The sequence below is a fragment of the Hippichthys cyanospilos genome, chromosome 8 (assembly GCF_059441005.1).
Source record: "Hippichthys cyanospilos isolate Australia breed blue-spotted pipefish chromosome 8, RoL_Hcya_1.0, whole genome shotgun sequence".
In the NCBI taxonomy this organism is placed as follows: domain Eukaryota; kingdom Metazoa; phylum Chordata; class Actinopteri; order Syngnathiformes; family Syngnathidae; genus Hippichthys; species Hippichthys cyanospilos.
In genome coordinates, this window is record NC_142376.1 from 16,941,396 (window position 1) to 16,960,963 (window position 19,568).

The following is a 19,568-nucleotide window of genomic DNA, read 5'->3' on the forward strand; positions in this document are numbered from 1 at the left end:
CAAGTTCAAGGAGGAGTTTGCATGTTCTCCCTGAGACTGCATCGGTTCTCTCCAGGCACTCTGGCTTCGTCTCACATTCCAAAAACATGCATGGTAAGTGTGTTCTAAAATGTCCTTAGGTGTCAATGTGTGTTGTGATCTAAAATGTGTGCCTTGGCTCAATAACGTTGGGAAACACTGTGATTATACCCATGTGAGGATAAGCAATTTCGGAAAGAAAGAAAGAAAGAAAGAAAGAAAGAAAGAAAGAAAGAAAGAAAGAAAAATCATTAAAGAACTTCCAATGTTAACTTGTAACAGTTGATATGGTTATTATGTGACAGCAACAGTTATAAAAGACCAAAATTCACTGAGAAATATTGGTGGTCCTTGTGTTTGAATGGCTTTTCATTTTTTGCAATGTGGGGTTTAAGTCGATTTCACACGATAAGGACATGTAAGTAAAAGAAACAAAGCTGCAGAACAATCCATTTAAATCTTAGTAATAAGTGTAATTCTATTCTGCGTTTTTTGTTGTTGTCCTCAGGTTGTTTGACATACTAATGCACCTTTTGATCTACTTGTACAAGAACATCTGGGCGAATGGTGGTTACACGTAAACATTTTCATTGATAACAATCGTAAGTTGTGTTCTGATATGCAATGAAGGAGATTTTATAAACATTACAAAGACAGCATTTCATTAGGGTGATTTTTCCCAATCCACTATCCATGAATAAATGCAAAAACTGAATAAACGCTACCTTTGCCAAGAGGTCAGATCATTCTGAACTCCACCACCACAAACCTTTCTCTCTACCAGATCACAACAAAAGAAGATTATAGAGATAAGTAATTTAGCTAGTGAATTTTTCATATTATTCCAAGCAAAGCATGAATTATTCAGCTGTTGGAATCATTTTACACATTTGCCCTAACATTGCTTTCAACTGCAAAGTGCATCCTGACCGAGTGCTTTGCATATTATAATTAAGATAAATAGTGGTGTTCCAGTCACAGTGTTCAAAAAAATAAACTCAAAGGCAATCATTTTTAGAGGGGGGTAACTACCATTTAAACAAACATTAGCCTGAAGAGAAGATTCAGTTTGTAAATGGTTCAAAGGGTTGAATTTCACATTTGATAAAAAACAATATCCCAGAACAGTGCTTAACCATTTCAGGTTAATTTCCAAACTGCTGTTGCCATTGTACCTCCCTCCCTCCCTTCCTCAACACACTTGTATGATCACCATGCAGTGGTCATTTTATCTCTGGTAGCTGTTGGGTCCTCAGGACAGGAAATTCGATTTGATTCAATTTTCGTATTTGAAACGAATTTCCATTCAAATTGATTGGATTCGATTAAATCAAAACTGATTTCTGCTTCAATCTATAGACGTAGATCATCACGCAACTTCAGCCTGCTTTGCAAGACAATAGTAACATAGGGACACAGTGTCTTTCTTTTTTTTTTAACATTTGCTAAGTTTTTGATTTGTAAGGAACATGAAAAAAAACATGAGAACAACTGCTGCTATTTGAAGCTAGCTCTAAATTGTATAGTTTTTATTATATAAAATAAAATGCTCGATAGAATCCACAATTGAAAGCATTACATTAAAATTACATTTGGATTATTCGCCAATGTTCAGATGACATAATGATCTGTCTGCCATGAGGTGAGAGACAGCATGTTTGTATAGCATGCATTCTACAAACTATTGGCACGGTGTTGGTACAACTATTTGGCTGTCTGGTTTTTGTCCAATGTCATGCTAGAGGGTCACATTAATGATGTTTTTGACTTTCATTGGTTGCTTTCGAAAAAAGGAACTTTGTGTCATAGCGACGCGCTAGCTAGCTTCTTAGCAACCATGCACACCTACTTTTAATCTTTTATTTTTATGCACTTCTGTTACAATTTAAACTTTTTGGTTGTTGGGAAATAATCCATCCATCTATCCGTCTGTCCGTTCGCCCGTGTTTGTATGTGTGTGTGCCTATGTGTGATGTGTTTTTACAAAATTGTGCTTTTATTTCAGAAAATAAACATTGAGATATTAATATATTCTAATTCTACAATTAAATTATTTGATACATAATATATGGAGGTAGCTAAGAAATTGACCAAGTTATAGCAATTTGCATGTTGCCAAGTTGAAATGTCTAATGTGAAGTGAAAATGATGTACTGAAAAGCCTTTGTCCAAACATAAGGCACACATTGGCGACCTCGCCTTGCCACAGCAATAAGATTCGCCGTTTGACAAAATTAAGTGAAGAAAATTGAATTTTGAGAAAATTAAAGAATTTTATGTGTGCCTAGTAGTCTGAAAAATACAGTAGGTTAACAGCAATCTATCTAATGCCTGAAGTAACTGTTCAAAAGTCAATGCGTGAAACAGATTTTGTCTGGAATTTTATGCTACTTAATCTTTTACAATTTAAGAGCCTGGAACTTCCTCTGTGTGATTAAAACACTATTAAAATTACTACAAACAACTATTGTCCCTGCCACCTGTGTGTCATCGTTGTGATTGATAAAAGATATTCCCAGTATCACTTATCTCCTGAATTTCAACCTGTTCCTCAGCCTGTATTGTAATTAAAAATATAGAAAGTATTCAAAACTAATTCACATGCTAGCTAAATAGCATTGTGGCCAATGCGTCGCTTGTGTTCCATGTTGTCTTTGCTCGCACATTTACATTTCAGAATCAACATGCCTCATAGTACATAACGAACCCTATTACTCATTCAAGATCTTTTGCCTTGGGTGGTATTTTGTCCAATCTTTTGATCTTTACATCGGAGGCATTCACATCAAAAGGAAAGCATTGAAAGAAGACACTCGAGAGCTGAAATTTCACCCCTATGACGACATCATGTCAAAGTTCAACACGGCATGACCACTTTTATCACATTACCAGGACTGTGCCATCCCTTGACAAAAATACTTGGAGAATGATATGGAAGAAAATGCCAAAATACTGCACAAGGCTTAAAATGCAAAAATCTTGATTTTAATGTGTAGAGCTTCTGATGAAGAAGACACTTGATTCACGAGTGGAACCTGTTTCGCATCTGTCCATGACCTTCGTATACCTGCAAGTCCTTTGTGGTGAAGACAGTGTCTTGTCTTTTTAGAATGAAAATCTCTTTAGAATTACTTGATTCTCTTACTCTCTCATATCGATCCTACATTTAATAGAAAAAATATGAATCCTGAGTTTTTCAGGGTTTCTTTAAAAAAAAAAAAACTCTCTCCCATGAGCATAGGTCTGATATTTTTCTGTCGAAGCGTGTAGACTCAATGCCTGAGTGCACATAAGTGTCAGAGGTGAAAAAAAGTCCAAAGCTGTCTCTAGGCATTAAGCATAAGCAGCACACTAGAAGAGGATATTCTAGCAGCGGAAAATAAAAGAATGTGCGAACACAAAAACAATAGAGGAAAATAAAACCTTGCTTCGTGTACAAAAATCTTTGCGATCATGAGGGGATTGTTAAACGGCAGAAGCTTTGCATTTCATTAAGGCAACGCTACCCAATGTTTGCGTAAATGTTTTAATAATACAAAAAGTCAACATGACAGTAATTGTAATTTAAATGCCTCAACGATGAAACACAAAGCGAGCCAATATGGTGTGAATCCTTCCTTTCAGCAAAGTAAACTTTAATTTACCACATTTCTAACTCCAAACCTACCACATGTGTATATCATCACAATTGTATTCCTCTCATCTGGGCGTCTCTCTCTTTTTCTTATCATTCTATCTCTTGTTTCCTTACATGCCCTGTTTCTTGCGTACCCAACATCTCACTACCTGTTGGATCACTGTGGCAATTTCTGTTGCTATGCAACACTCAGTGTCCTATAAATTTGACAACATCCTTGCGCCTGATTATTATTTTAGAGCTGCAGTGTGAAGCCCTCCTTCAGGTCATGGCAGTAGATTAGAATGAGGGAGGCATGGATAGAAGTAAGGGGTGAACGAGAGACAGACAAAGAAGACGCAATTGCGAAGGAGCGGAATTGAGGGATGATGAAGGTTAAGATGAACTAGCTTCTTGAGTACATTAAAGATAGACACACATTCAGGTAAACCATAAAAAGTCATATATAAACCTCTCCACACTAACTGTCGATTCTCTAATGGCCGTATTAAAGCCGTAGTAGAGATGTGAAACAAAGAAGCTGCAATCCAATGCAAATGATGGCAATGCGGGTGTTGTCTTAATCCACATGAATCCCAACCCATCCTCTGGCTTCACTTGGGTAGCAACTTCTTAAGCATACAAGAGAACAACAAACATGGAGCCCAGTCCTGCAACGCATTCCCCAAAAAGACAGCAAAGTCAACAACAGAAACACTGTGGAGGCGCTCCTTTAGGATAATTCCTTAATCCTTATCCCAAATGTCAACATATTCTCTGAGACATTCCATGGCTCACTGTTCATGCTTGCCAAAAGAACCTCGGTGGTGTAAAATGGAGAAGGCAGGATGTGTTTCGTTTTTGGCAATAAAGAAAATCTACCGTGAAAATAAGAGGTAATCCACCTGGCGAATGCCCCTGTTGAGTGGGGTCACGAGATAAGGCCTTTTGAAATGAGCTCAACAGGATGTAGCTCAAGATGTTGCACACTTACTCTCACGCAGTACACCTATCGCATGCTGTTATGCCACATGACAAGGTCAATCACTATCTCCAGTTACTGTGGTAGATGATCATCTAAAAGGTATTAGTTCGTCGGTTGGTGGGCACACTGTACACAAAAACACAATGCTGATTTTGCTGGAATTTAACGGTGTGGGTAAAGGGACATCATCACACCCAAAGACACCTCTGTAGCCACATTGGAATAATTGAGTGCTCTGTAATGTTGAGATATTTAATTACCCTCAAAAGAAACAGTACTACAAATATTAGACCACCTGCGAACATAAGGTCTTCTCCACAGCACCGATGATTATTAAACCATTTGTTAAATGTTCCTGAAATGCCAATCAAAATGTTTATTGCTGATGTCATAGTTAATTTGCAGATTAAAATATCAAATTATACTTAACATATTTCTCTGTGTGCAAGTCGACCTCGTGTCTCAGTTGACCCCCCTCCTCTCATTTTTTTTTTTTTTTTTACTTCAATTAGGGTGACTTTTACAAATACACAAAAATAAATATACCTCTGACTTTAGTGGTTACACATATCTTGGCTGTCCAATTAAAACAAATGATGACATTACGTTACTTTTAGACGCGTTTCTTCATCGAGTAACATACTGTTGCGGTTATGGGGAAGAGGGTGTTACAAGTGTGCTCATGGGGTTTGCTGTCAGGTGTCTGCCTGCTTATTTTTTTTTTTTCCTCTGTCTTCTCCCTTGCATTTTCTATGCAAATAGGTGTGTGCCACAGCGACGAGAGGATTGGAGGGTCGGGTTCAGGAGGGCCCATGATTGGCTGTTGTTGGGTGCGCACCTGACATATATTGAGCCGAGATGACAGAAGCGGGGGACAGCTGCAGACGATCCCTCGTCCTCCTCCGCTCTCACCCGGCCACACGTTTGTTAGTTTATAGTTTGTGTAGTTGGAGCAGTAGGGGTGCACTGACATTTTTGTTATACCATTTTTCTCCTGTTTATGTAGGTTATGGAGGTAAGCCTATTGTCTTTTGTTTGTTTCATTTGTTAGGTTACTTTTGGTCATTTCCCAGACAGGACTGTATGTTTGTTGTTTTGGCCTTCGTTCACCCTGAGTTAGTTGCTCATATTTTCAGTATTTTTTTTTATGTATATAAATACATCTTTTGTTTGCCACGTAACATCTCGGTTCGTCTGTTGGCTGCTTGGGAGTTGGGGAAGACGGGGTCTTTTTCATGGTGTGTCCTTGGCCCCTAGACTGGGACATAAGGGGGGTGCGGTGTAAACGAAACAAATGCGAGGCAATGTGCGCACGCGTAGACGCAGATGCTGAAACTAATGGTGCAACAATAAAATGATTTCAAGTTTCAACGCGTTATTTTTTGACACGGTTGAATGTGAATTCATCTAAACGCCATCAAAGTCATCATCATGATCTGACATGCCAAATTGCTCGTCCCATTTAAATCTCGGACGACCTCTCCTTCCTGCTCGTCATTTGCGGAAACATCCTCATTTCTTCTCCACGGGTAGTTATCTTCGGACCCGTTCAATTTGTTTCAAATGGAGGTCTTCGGAAATGATTTGCTGATCAAGTGACGACTATTGTGAGATCAGAGCGTAGAAGGTTGCTCTTCGCTGTTTCTCCCCCCACGTGCTGATATTCATGCCGGCTTGTTCAAGCACACGTCCAAAGGCTGAAGGCGACAATTCAAGCCGTCTTTTCCCTTTCATAATCTGTCAAAATCCATCGGAAAAAATATCCACGCAGCCTCATTGACAACAAAGAGGCAATAAGGCGGCACTTGACAAAAGTGCATTTGTAAGCGCAAACACGCAAAAACGGATGAATAATATATTGAATTAGAGGTATATACAGTATAATCATTTTAGCCTTGTAAATCACATATTACTTATTTCGCTTTCAAATTAATGTTATTCAAACAGATATGTGGAATAATTAGTTCTGTTTTGAGTTATATGGGGGTTGAAAATGAAGAGCTCACAGAAGCTTGAACCAAGCGTAACACTTGAAGACTGGTTAAAAGTAAGATGAAAGATGGATGAAGCAAAGTGAAAAACATTATGCAAGAAATTGATGTGTGAAAATGAATTCTTATTGTAGATTTAGTAATTTTCCTTCCTTTTCTTTTTTTCTCTCTTTAAATTCAGTTGGATTGCAGATTGCGCAATATGTCCGAGACATAGATTTGCCATAGTGAAACGTCCCCTGTTGTGAAAAATTTCTGGCTGCAAACACGATTTTGTCGAGAAGAGTTCGACTTTATATACATATATAAAACTACTCAACAATCTATCAAAATGTACTAACAAAAATTGATTAGCAATCACGACTAGCATTAGCGTGCCAGTGATAACCATTTAAGGTCGACAAACACAAGCTACCAGTTCGTTCACACATATGTATTGTTGTATGTATTTTACACATGCAGTAGTGTCCTCACTGAAAGACGCTTGAACAATTTTCCGTGAATAAATGTCAAATAAATCTCTTATACAACCTGCTGTGATGTCAATAACTTGTCAATAGCGTTTGTCCTTAGCCCTCTTTTTTTCTTCTTGACGAACAGACTGGGCACATTTCATTCTTGACTGTTTCTCTCTTATGGGTTATTTGAACACTTAAAACTGGTATCTCTAAAACCCCACAAACTACTTAATCAATATGTGTTTTATATCATCAGCGATTGAGCTAGTACAGTGCTTCTCAATTATATTTTGCAAAGCTCCAGCTAGGAAAGAGAAAACGATTCACGCACCCCCACTTGCCACGTCGATCATTAATAAGATCCATCCATCCATTTTCCAGAGCCGCTTATCCCCACAAGGGTCGCAGGCTTGCTGGTGCCTATCCCAACTGGCTTCAGGCAGTAGGTGGGGGAGACCCTGAACTGGTTGCCAGCCAATCACAGGACATATAGAGACGAACAACCATTCACGGACCCAATCACACCTAAGGACAATTTAGTATGCCCAACTCACCTGATCTACAACTAGATCTAGATGTAGATGAATATGCTTCTGCAGTTACCGGTTACATTAGCACATGCATAGAGACAGCTACAATTACCAAGCATCTAGGAATATAACCCAACCAAAAGTCCTGGATAAACTGTGATGTGAGGGCCAAATTACGTGCATGCACATTTGCCTTTGTTTCAGACACCGCTGAGGACTACAAAAAGGCCAGATATGACCTGAGTAAAGCCATCAGAGAGGCCAAGAGACAATACAGGCAGAAGCTGGAGGGCTATTACTCCACCGCTGACCCTCGACACATGTGGGAAGGACTTCACCACATCACGCATGATCGACAGAGGAGCAGCGCAGTCACATCCAGCCAAGTCGCAATGCCCGATGAGATGAATGAGTTCTACGCCTGCTTTGGCACAAAGAATCCTGATCAGCAGAGAAGGATGCTGCGCGTGGAGTGTGCACAGGATCCTCCTCTCATGGTAACGCCAGCAGATGTGCGCAAAGTTCTGAACAGAACAAACCCTTGGAAAGCAGCCAGGCCAGATAATATCCCCTGCCGTGCACTTAGGGTTTGCTCATCAGAGCTAGCTGATGTGTGTGTACAGACATCTTTAACCTGTCCCTTGCACAAGCCTCTGTCCCCACCTGCTTCACGTCCACCACCATAGTGCCTGTCCCCAAACAAAGCACCATGACCTGCCTCAATGACTACTGTTCAATAGCGCTCACTCATATCACAATGAAGTGCTTTGAGAGGATTGACATGAGTAATATCTAAAAGACCATTCCAGACACCGTTGACCCTCTACAATTTGCATATCAACTGAAACGGTCCTCGGATGAGGCAGTCAACACTGCCATCCACACAGCACTCATACACTCAGAGGGCAAGGACACATATTGTATGAATGCTCTTTGTCTACTACAGCTCAGCATTCATCACAGTCATCCCTGACAAACTGAAAGATAAACTCCTTACACTTGGTCTGGCATCTCATCTCTACAACTGGATCTGGAACTTTCTCACAGGTAGACCCCAATTAGTCAGAGTCCACAACAGCACACCTAGCATCAGAAATGTAAGCACTGGGACAACCATGGGCTATGTGCTGAGCCCCTTGCTTTACACACTCTTTACCTATCACTGTGTCTTCTCCCAAAACAACACCAGCATAATTAAATATACAGTCATCAGGCTGATCACTGGTGGAGTCGAGACAGCGTTTGCTGCCTGGTGTCGCAGCAACAATCTCCGCCTCAACACAGGCAAGACCAAAGAACTGATCATTGACTCAAGGCGGCAGAAGGAGCTGCACAAACCACCACTAGTCATTAATGGGGCTGAAAGGCTTCAAATCCCTCTGCATTTACATCAGCGATGATCTCCCCTGGTCCAACAACACTCGACAGATCATCCCAAGCCCCAACAGAGACTGTACTTTCTGAGGAGACTTAAGAAATTTGGCATGCCAGCAAAGATTCTTATCAACTTCTACAGATGTATAATCCAAAGTGTCCTCTCCACCTCCATCAGTCTGGTATGGCAATTGTACAGCACAAGACAGGAAGGCTCTCCAGTGTGTGATTAAGACCTCACAGCAAATCTGTGGAGCAGCCTTCCCCTCACTGCAGGACATTTACCACACTAGGATTCTGCGGAGGACACATAACCTCATCAGGGACAATACTCACCCACAACACAACCTGTTTGAACTGCTGCCATCAGGCAGATGCTACAGGAGTCTGAGGGCCAGGACTGCCAGGCTGGCAAACAGCTTATACCCACAGGCCATCCAGATTCTGAACAAATCCCTCACGCACTAATCTGCCTCATCACGAGTCACTTTACCGCATGCACACATGCACCTTACAAATACTGCACAGTGCAGGAAAGCTGCTAAATACATACATATATCTTGCACTACATGATATTTTGCACTATTATCCTCATGTGTATGTATGTATATTTCTTCGAATCCATCTACTCCATAACATGTTCAAAATGTAAATCTATTTATTTATTAGTGGTTCAATGCTCCATTACAGTTTTTTTTTGTTTGTTTTTGTTTTATTGCTTATTTAATTATTTTCTCTATTGTGGAATGTAGTCTGTTCCGGGAAGTGAAAAGAATAAGAATTTCATTGTGTAGGATTACTATACGCATGACAATAACACCCTTGAATCTCTTGAATCTTATTAGTAATGTTAATGTTTTGTGATTAAAAGTGATGTTGTGCTTTTACTATTTTGGACAGTAATAAAAAATACTAAAAGATTTGAAGTTGTTTTTTTAAAGTTATATAAATATATACCATGATTTTATTGGTCCGGCCCACTTGGGAATAGATTTCCCTCCGTAAGGCCCACGAGCTAAAATGACTTTGACACCCCTGTTCTAAGCAAACAACAACAACAAACAAACAAACAAACAAACAAACAAACAAACAAACAAAACAAACATGACTTACCCGACTTGGCCGACATTTTTTTCGGAGCCCTTGTTGAATGCTGAACATTCCACTTCTATGTTACAATGGGAATCAATTCCGTCTTTACCTTATATGAACCTTATATGAATTACCTATTTGCATGTTCTTTAATTCTTATTTCCAGAGGATTGACCCAACATATATTTTTTAAATAATATTTTCTTTGCAGCCCCAAGTGTCAAAACAAGTCTGATTAATTTTGCAATACGAATTGAATCTCAGTGTGGCCCATGTCCAAATGACCAAAAAGTGAGACATGATTGGCCCTAGCCTGAGCAACTGCGATGTCAATTTCAGTCGACAGCAAGTGTTAAAATAATCGTCACCTGAGGTGAATAAAAACAGGTGTATTTTTATGTTCGATTCATGTTCCACAAACACAGTAACAATCCAAATTCTGTTTTTAGACTAACAAGGGCCATAGACATTTTATTGTAAATAACGTGTTTGGTTTGCCTTCCTCTGTAATGAATTTTTTTCTCAATAACACATAGACACACCAGTCTGACGAGTAGAGACACAGTATCTATTAGAGTGGGGATCTTGGAAGGATATTATGCATCAGATTCACTTGTGTATTAGATTTTGGGCTTGAAATAAGTTCATTTGACGTCTAACAAAAGCCATCAGTCACAAATGAGACCTAACCCTGTATTTGTCTACCAAATCCTGACCTTTCCATGCAGCCTGGTTGCTAGTCCAAACATCAACCGTCGATGCTCTTGGCAGTAGAAATCTTTGCTTTTCATTTTCTCTGCTTGTCTCCTGTGTGACAAGCAAGTTTAATGTCCTGGAGGCTAAACTTTCTGACATTAGCGAGCCAAGTTGATTTGCTCCAATGTTATGTAGCTCATAGGAGAGCTGACCTTTTCTTGACTGAAAGACTCATATGACACTCACACTCTTTCTGCCTGAGCAGAGCACACGTCTGCCTCTGGGGACGTGTACTCAAGCCACCTGAGCCTTTGTCTGAACGTTGCACAGGAGTTCACTAGAAATTTGCCGCCAGCAGCAGCTGTATTTGCTTGGTAAATAAATGTGGACAAAACAGCGAACATGCCCTAATCTCCTCTAGTTAATTAAAGGTTCACGAAACAAACTGTTCACGTGTTTGTACTCTAAACTAATGAATATACCCTGTCAAGCAAGGAACGTACAGACATGTACAAAAGGAATACTGAAGGACAGGGGTGCCCACACTTTTCTGGCCCGAGATCACTGTGTCATAGTCAAAGCCAAAGCCAAACATTGTGAGGAGGTCAGCGAAGCATTCAAAATAACCTGTATTTATGGTACAAGTAACATCTTATTGTGAAGTTCCTTCCGGAAGCATTGTCACAACAACGCTCAACCAACTTAATAATCTCTGGTTCCCTGACTGAGCAGGCTCAGATCTGAAATGAAGTTCAAATTGTCACTTTAGGGCGCTATGAAAACAACAAAATCAAGCAACGGCTGACGTTCTTTTTGTTTTTTCTTTTGCAACAAATGTTGTTTTTCTTCTTGGTAGACATACTTTTTTTATGGTTGAGTTTTTTTGTTTGGTTTTGTTACCCATCTGGGTAATTGAATAATTTTGACATCAGCAAATGTATCTTAGTTTCTTGAGCAATGGCCAATTCACTCCAACGGGCTGCCTCATCATTACTACACTCACATTGTTAGGGTTTGTTGTTTTTCCATTTTCAATTTATGGAAAACATGGGGGATGAGTCATTCCCCATTATTTTTATTACCTAAACCATCGTAAAAAATAGACAACCCCCCCCCCCCCCCCCACCAGTTTCCTGTTTTCCTACGTCAGAAGAAAACACAAATGGACAAAACAAACAAAGACCATAGGCCCACCCACAAATGCTTCACATGATGCTGACGCTACAGTTTTGATTGGGATATTAGGACATTTTTTTAGATCATTAAGATTTTTCAGACCCCAGTATTTTATATTTTAAACAGTTTAAGGAAGGTTTTTTTCTGATCCTTAATGGCTCATTGAGTTTGGTGTAAAAAACCTTGCACAGAAATCTGACTTCAACCTGATAAAACATCTTGGGATGAACTACACCAAAGATTGTGAGACATCTTAGTTCTGCATTTGAACTCAGAACACTCTCTTTAATGTTCATATTTTCTTGATGCAATTATTAATTACATTAGTCTGGATTTTTGAGAATTAATAATGTTCAATGTTTGCAATTAAGAAGAAAAATATCCAAGGCCAACACATTAAATTGTCCTTAGGTGTGATTGGGTGCACCAATGGTTGTTAGTCTCTGTGAGCCCTGCAAATGGCTGGCAACCAGTTTGGGGTGTCCCCTGCCTACTGGCCATAGTCAGCTGGGATAGGCATCAGCAGGCCTGCATCCCTTATAAGGATAAGCAACTCCGGACGATGGATGGAAAAATATTCAAGCCTTACAAAGCACACATCACAGAGTCCACGTAACATCACATAAAACGATATTCCGTATTTTTGTACATTCGCAGCAAGTCAAGCTATTTTTCATTCTCATTGGCCAGCAGTATGCATGATGTATTATGCCAGCATGTCTTCGGGAATCGGTCAAAAAAGCCCAATGCAGAGAACACCGCTTTACTTTACTCATTACTGTTGCAATTAAAGATTGATGTTGCAAATTGCATACTTTGGACTGCCCATGCTGGATGCTATCTCAGGACACTGCACATGCTGAGGAAAGAGTCCGGGCACTGGAGCTTGCAGAGATCCCTTGCACTTTGTAAAAGCTTCAATAAAATAGGATTTGTTCCAGTTGTTTACTGAGGGTTAAGAGGAGAGGATGGGGCAGGAAGAGAACGGCAAAGCCGACAGCTGCCTGGCAGGGGCTCAAATGCAGCTTAGCATTTTACCATTCTGACTGGCACACAATGCTCCCCTTTAACTCCCAGCCATCTAAATATTCAGGGTGGTATAAAGAGATGGCTGACACTGCAGCCGACGTAACACACAAGTCAGTTGGCCGAGATTGCGCATACAGTCTTCTGGCTGAAGCTTTCCATGAAGGCGTTTTGCTCCGAGATTCAATCGCGCATCCCTTGTGCATCTACCACTAGATGGCAAACTAGCTTCACCGAAAAGCCAGCTGGGGAGCAAGTGAGCTCTCTTTGAAAGCGGGTGGACGGCCTCAATGCATGAATGTATGATGTATGTTGGGTAACATCGCTAATTAGGCAGTGCGGCAATTAGACTCTGAATAACGGTACGGTAAAGGAGATTGGTCAGATAAGGACTGAAAAACAATAAGAGGCGTTAGAAGAAAATGAGGAGAGAACACTTATACGTCTGTCTCTGTGATTCCTCACATAAAAAAGGGACACAGGTGGGTAAAGAAGAGAGCAGCTTATCATTGGGCAAAATATATTATTGAGCATCTTGAGAAAACTTCCAAGCGCTCGCTACCGCCGCACAGCAGGCAAACACCAAACAGAGCCGGAGGCAAACAGGAAATGCAGACAGTGGCTGTCTAGAGGAACAAAGCCAATGCAGTCCCATGGGTGTCTATTTTACAACAGCCACATATTCAGTGATGAGGTTTAAGAGCTCATTGACTTTAACAACTGCTAAGGAGAGGAAAGAGGGGGTGATGATATTACGGGAATTTGCATTTTTATGCGGTGAAGATGATAAATCGACATTAAACTATGAATCAGATGAAGGTCTGCAGTGTTTCAATGAAAGCTATTGCTGGTTGCTTGTTTGCCTTTAGAATGTTCTCACCCCCTAATGGATGCCGTTATTAGTCTTGGCATGAAGAAATTTCACAGTCTCATCTGGACTTTTGGCTGCATTATTCATCCAGATTGCTCCCTTGCTATGTTTACAGAGGAAGGGTGTTTCATTAATGCATTCTCCAATAAGTGGACAGGCTCAAAGATCTACTTTGAATAAACCCTGGTTCATTTTACCAACCAAATATTTGAGGTCAGAGAGAAAGCACTGTGCAAAGATCCACAGGGGGCACTGTAGTCAGTCTTATGCTTCATATCACTCACCATGCATAGCAGATTACACTAAAGTCCCACAAACTACCATCTGGATAATATCAGGCAAGAGCAAATGCTGCTTCCGAGCATGCCACTGCAGGGGAGGAAGATGAACGTGCCCAAATTGGTGACGGGCAGGATGAAGGCTCGGAATAGAATAGGATAGAAACGCTGCAAGAGTCAACCTCCCACGACCACGCCTCTGTGTGTTCTGCAGTGTTCTGGGCTGCATCGTCTCCCCAAACGACCTCAGACCCTCCTCCACCCCGTCGTCAACCAGTCTGCATCCATAGCTCTCTGCGCATTCCCTCTGCCTTTTGGCCAAGGCAATAGTTCGCATAAACAGCTTACCGAAGGGGCATGCATCAATCCGTGCCTCCTGCATCTGAATGCCCTTTGGAAAGTATTTACATTCTCAGCATTTCCTTGCCTTCACCTTAAAAGTGACCCAAAATGCCACGGGAGCATCTTTGCATAGCTAGACAGTTTGGAGCCAGTGAAAGCTCATTGTTGGAATGACTGCTGCCATGGTGTGAAGCACGAACCCTGTAAGAGTTACAGAGGCCACTCGCCCTATGCCCGGCGACATATTGGCCAGGTTTAGACTCGGATGCCGTGTGACACTCAAGTAGGTGTTGGTATACTCGTGCAATGATTGGAGGAACCCTTGAAGAGCAGGTAGGATAGATGAAAGACATGCCATTCCCATTGTCACTTTCTGGTGACAACCACTTAAGTCGCAAGCGGAACAGTTTTGACTTCAGCCTAATGAGATTCTCAGTGTTAAAATTTTGTTTCTAATGATTGCTGAAACACTTATTTTGCAACATTTCCAAATCGTACCTTTGACTACATAACACCCATTCATGTCTGTTTTGAAAATGATTACTCAAATGACTCACAAGCGCTAAAGAACTACTTAACCATGAATCAATGTAAGAAATCAATGTGATTGTCAAATTACATTGTACGCTTTGTTGAAATTGCAGTTTGCTACTAGCTGAATAGAATGTATTATAGTATGTCCTCAGTCAGACTGCAGAAATATGTCAAAAGCTTGAACACAATCAAGACAAAGTGATTTGCTTATGAAAGTATAGATTTATTCTCTTGTGCATTTAGCTATGGAGCACAATGGGTCATTTTGGGTCAAGGTTGGTTCCCCTTTCATGATGCATGAACTTATCCCAGCTGATCTGAGTAAAAGGTGAGGGGTACACGCTGAACTGCAGGGCTCATTTGCTATAGGGTGAAATTAGTCTGGGAGTTATTTGAGTACCCCGCTTAAAAAAAAAAAAATGCTTGCTGGATTTTTTTCCCCCTCCGGATACCCACTTAGTAGTGTACATGTTAGAAAAATGTTAAGCCAATCGCAGCAATAAACGGTAATGCTATGCATTAGAGCAAAGGCAGAGCTTCAGGGTGGCCTGGCCACCCCCGTGTCAAGGGGAACATTTTGAAATCGGTGATATTTGGGGCATTTTCACAACCATTTTCCCAGCAGATTCTGCCACAACTATTCTTAACTACATATTTAAAGTCAGATCCACTTGATCTGACTGCAAATTTTACAATGTGTTTTCCTCTATGAAAAAATATGGATGCAAGCAGAGAGATCTTTCACTGAATTGTTGTGTCACCCTGGACACTCCATTGAAAAAGTTATGGATACACCCCTGCATAACAGTAAAACATTCGGAAGACCAACTTCAAAATATACTTATATGAAGTTGTTCCCGACAGCATGTAGCAGCTTGAGTAATTTTTCTACTGCACCTGTTGGTCACGACCCCCAATACAAACAACAAAGCATTGTTCTGAAATCAAATTCAATCACCAATTCAAGGCGCTAACCGATGACTTCATTATGCTGACGAAAGGCACATGTTGCCAGTGTTTGTCAGTAACTCGGGCTCTGTTATGCGGCGTCCAAGCATAAATTCACCGCTAGCTAGCAGAGTACTGGTGCTATAGGCTGGCATGATAGACATAATGCACAGTTTTACGACATCCTGATACAGTTGCTGTTTTTACTGATCACATTTTGACTAACCATGCTGAATGAAACCTCCTTTTTCAGCCGGCAAATTAGTCTCATAGACCAAAATGTATGGCGACAGATTTGGAGGAGGAGGATAGGGAAGGTATTGTGCTGCTAAGCACAGTTTAAATTGAAGTAGAAAAACATGTTATTCAGAAATTTTCAGAAATTAGGTGTTTGTGTAATTAGGTCGTACATGATTATATTTTTCACCAAGCAAAAACCTATTTTGTTTACATATATATATATATATATATATATATATATATATATATATATATATATATATATATAAAACTGCATAGTGGGCCCCCATGTTACGAGATTAATCCATTTCGCGGTTAGGCTCGTTAGGCAAGTTCACCGTATGGCGGGCAATCCACACCTATGTTAAATAGCTAATGCATTTAGAACCCAAGGTAAAAACATTAAAATTGTACACACCTATTAAAAAATGGTACCACAATAGCATAGTAAGTGCTACGTATTTATAATAGACATGTATACAATCAGAAAACATCATAAATATAATATATAAAGGATTTATTTACCTTTGAATGTCGCTTGTTATGCCCATATACCCTAGTAAGGGTAGCTTAGGCTAAGCTAGCTTCGTATTTCTTGATTATCTCCAGGTTCATTTCTATATAAATCGTCTTCTTACTTCTCTCTTTAACATCACTAGGAATCTTGGTACCCGTGGCTAACCCATTCAAGTTAAATGCAGTAAAATGCACCATAAATACGGTTTTGTAACCACTCGCAATAGAACAAAGCTTTACCATTCCACCATTTTGAAATGAGTGAGGCCGACCAATAGCGGCCAGCATCTCCGTGAGGAAATGCCGACCAATAGCACACCAGCATTGTAGTGACGCGTTGCATGGAGACAGTTAGGCAACAGAACAGAAAATAAGTGCGTTTACCTAAAAACACCACCTGCAGATGGATGCAAGACAACATGATTTACAAACAATGGTTTGGTGCATACCGCCACTTACTGTATGGGAGTGTAGCACTCAAGCCTATCCATCAGCCTGGCTCAATTAACAAAGCTGTACCCTCCATAAAAGTGAAAAAGAAATTAATCTCGTGGTATACGGGTGCTAGAGATCTTGTGGTCTTCGATCTTGCGAGATCTCGTCCCATCCATCGTAACTACGCTTAATATCAATGCAAAGTATGTGGTTCTGCAGTTGTGCTGCAACTGAAACACTCTTAAATTCATAGCAACCCGTATTTGAGGAACTTCAAAGGGCAAGAGTGACATATTTATCAATCATGTCCAGTGGATGACAGTAAAATGTCTTTCACGAGCTTGGTGTGGACAATGACGACTCTCTCTTTGTACCTGCCTGCCCAACCACTTTGCCTGCCTGCCATTTTTACAAGACAGTTTTATTTATCTATTTTTTTGCCTAAATTTGTCTAAAATTCATCTCTCACAAGTACTGCTGGATTTACTTTAAACAATGTATTTAGTTAGGGAATTTGAGACCATAAATCTTGCAATTCCTGGGCAAAGGCAAAAAGCAAATTAGGTGCAGGCCATTGGTTGTTTGAAAGAGTGACCAACTTGCAGTCGAACGGTCCGAACGGCATCCCAGAATTCTGTAGTTATCACTTATTACCAAGCAATTTCTTCATCTAAAATACATTCTAAAAGCAAAATAACACAAAAAATCTCCTAACACTTCACAACACTCTAAACATTACTTTTAACTTTTGGTCGGCGAGATTGTGTAAAAGTTTTGATTCAAAAGTAAAAAAGGGAGCAACTACAAATGAGTCTCTGGGTCAAATCTGCTGTGTCATAATTGTGATTAAAAAAGTTAAAAAAAGTTAAGTAATTAAAAAAGGGGCATTTATATATATATATATATATATATATATATATATATATATATATATATATATATATATATATATATATATATATATATATATATATATGTGTATATATAATGTTTAATTGAATATGATGAATACTCAATATTTAATCACAATTTTTCATTGGATAATTTGAATGCCAAAATGACTTGAAAGCTGCATCCATAATTTAATGATTTGAAGAAAGTCTACCAACATTATTTAATCTAGTCATAATTGGAATCTTGTTGTGCGGCACTGCTCTGATGCATCTCAAGGTCTCAGATATACAGTATGAATGGGGGCCAATGATACGGACAACAGAAGCAAAGCTGTCCAATACTCAAAGGATGGTTTGACCTACATTACCCCTTTCTGAACACCATTTTCGTCTCGCATGTGCGCAAACACGCGACGAAAGGTGGCAATTTGCAATCAGCGGTCCTTTCCATGTCTCGCCCCCTCACATTCTCTTCTGTAATTAATGGGCCAATTAATGTGTGTTTATTCTGGACAACCGCAGATGTAGTCGTACTGGGCCTCTTTGGGAACGTCGAGGAGTCAGACAGATAAATCAAAGCAGGGTGCATCTGTCCTTGTGAGTGCCAAGCGTTTCCCCCATAACCTTCCTCTTTCCCAACGGCCTAAATGTGAGAGTGTTTCATAGCCAATCAGGTCAAACCTTTGTTTCATCCCCCCTCCCAATGTACTTGACATTGACAAGATTAATTGCCTTGTGCACCGGGCAAATGTGTTACCTCCTGGTGTAATACAGGTGTCAGAAGTGTGACTCTCTGGATTTCCTCAATATGAAATTCAGGGGGATAAGAATAACCTGTTCCATTTTGCCCCACCAAGGGTTGACAACGCCCCACTCCCCCCACTCTGCTTGTAAACTCTCATAGGGTGTAAATCTTGCCATAAAGTCTCAGCTGTGAGCCCTGCTGACCTGTAATTTTTTTTCTCCCCGTGTTACTGTGTCATTGAGCTTCAACGGCCCATTTCCAAACTGTAACTACACATGTACTGTATGTCACACTACTGTATTTAAATGCAGCTACAATGGCAAAGACAATTGATATGATTATCAACAGCACCTAAAGGATCTTGATGCATTTTTCTTTAAAAGCCTAGTTTAATTTAAATAAATAAACTTCAGCGTGGCGATCCTCATCACCCACTTAAGTGGTCAATAACACTGCCTGACCAGGAAGGACACTGCTTATGTGTAAGCCAGTGCAACATTGATTTTCATGATAGACAGTCATACATAATGTTGGGCATTCTTTGGGGAGTCTTTAAAAATACCGACATACACTCACTAAGCCACTGAGCATTTTTTAAGATTTGTTTTCTATCCTAACTGAAAAACAAAGAGCCCTATGATTCCCTATTTTTGCTTCAGATGCAAAGTGAACAAACACATGGTATTATCGAATTACACTTCACAAAACGTCTGTGCATTTTGGATAGAAGCGGCTACTTTTTTTTAAGCTTTGACCACTGCGGCTTGTATAGTGTGGGGCGGCTTATCTGCGTTTTTTTTTTTT

General features: G+C 40.1%; 1 protein-coding gene across 1 annotated transcript in view; it reads right to left on the minus strand.

The window, feature by feature from the left end:
• Nucleotides 1-19,568, minus strand: part of col19a1 (collagen, type XIX, alpha 1) — a 138,486-nt gene that overhangs the window by 69,089 nt on the left and 49,829 nt on the right. The window lies entirely within an intron of this gene.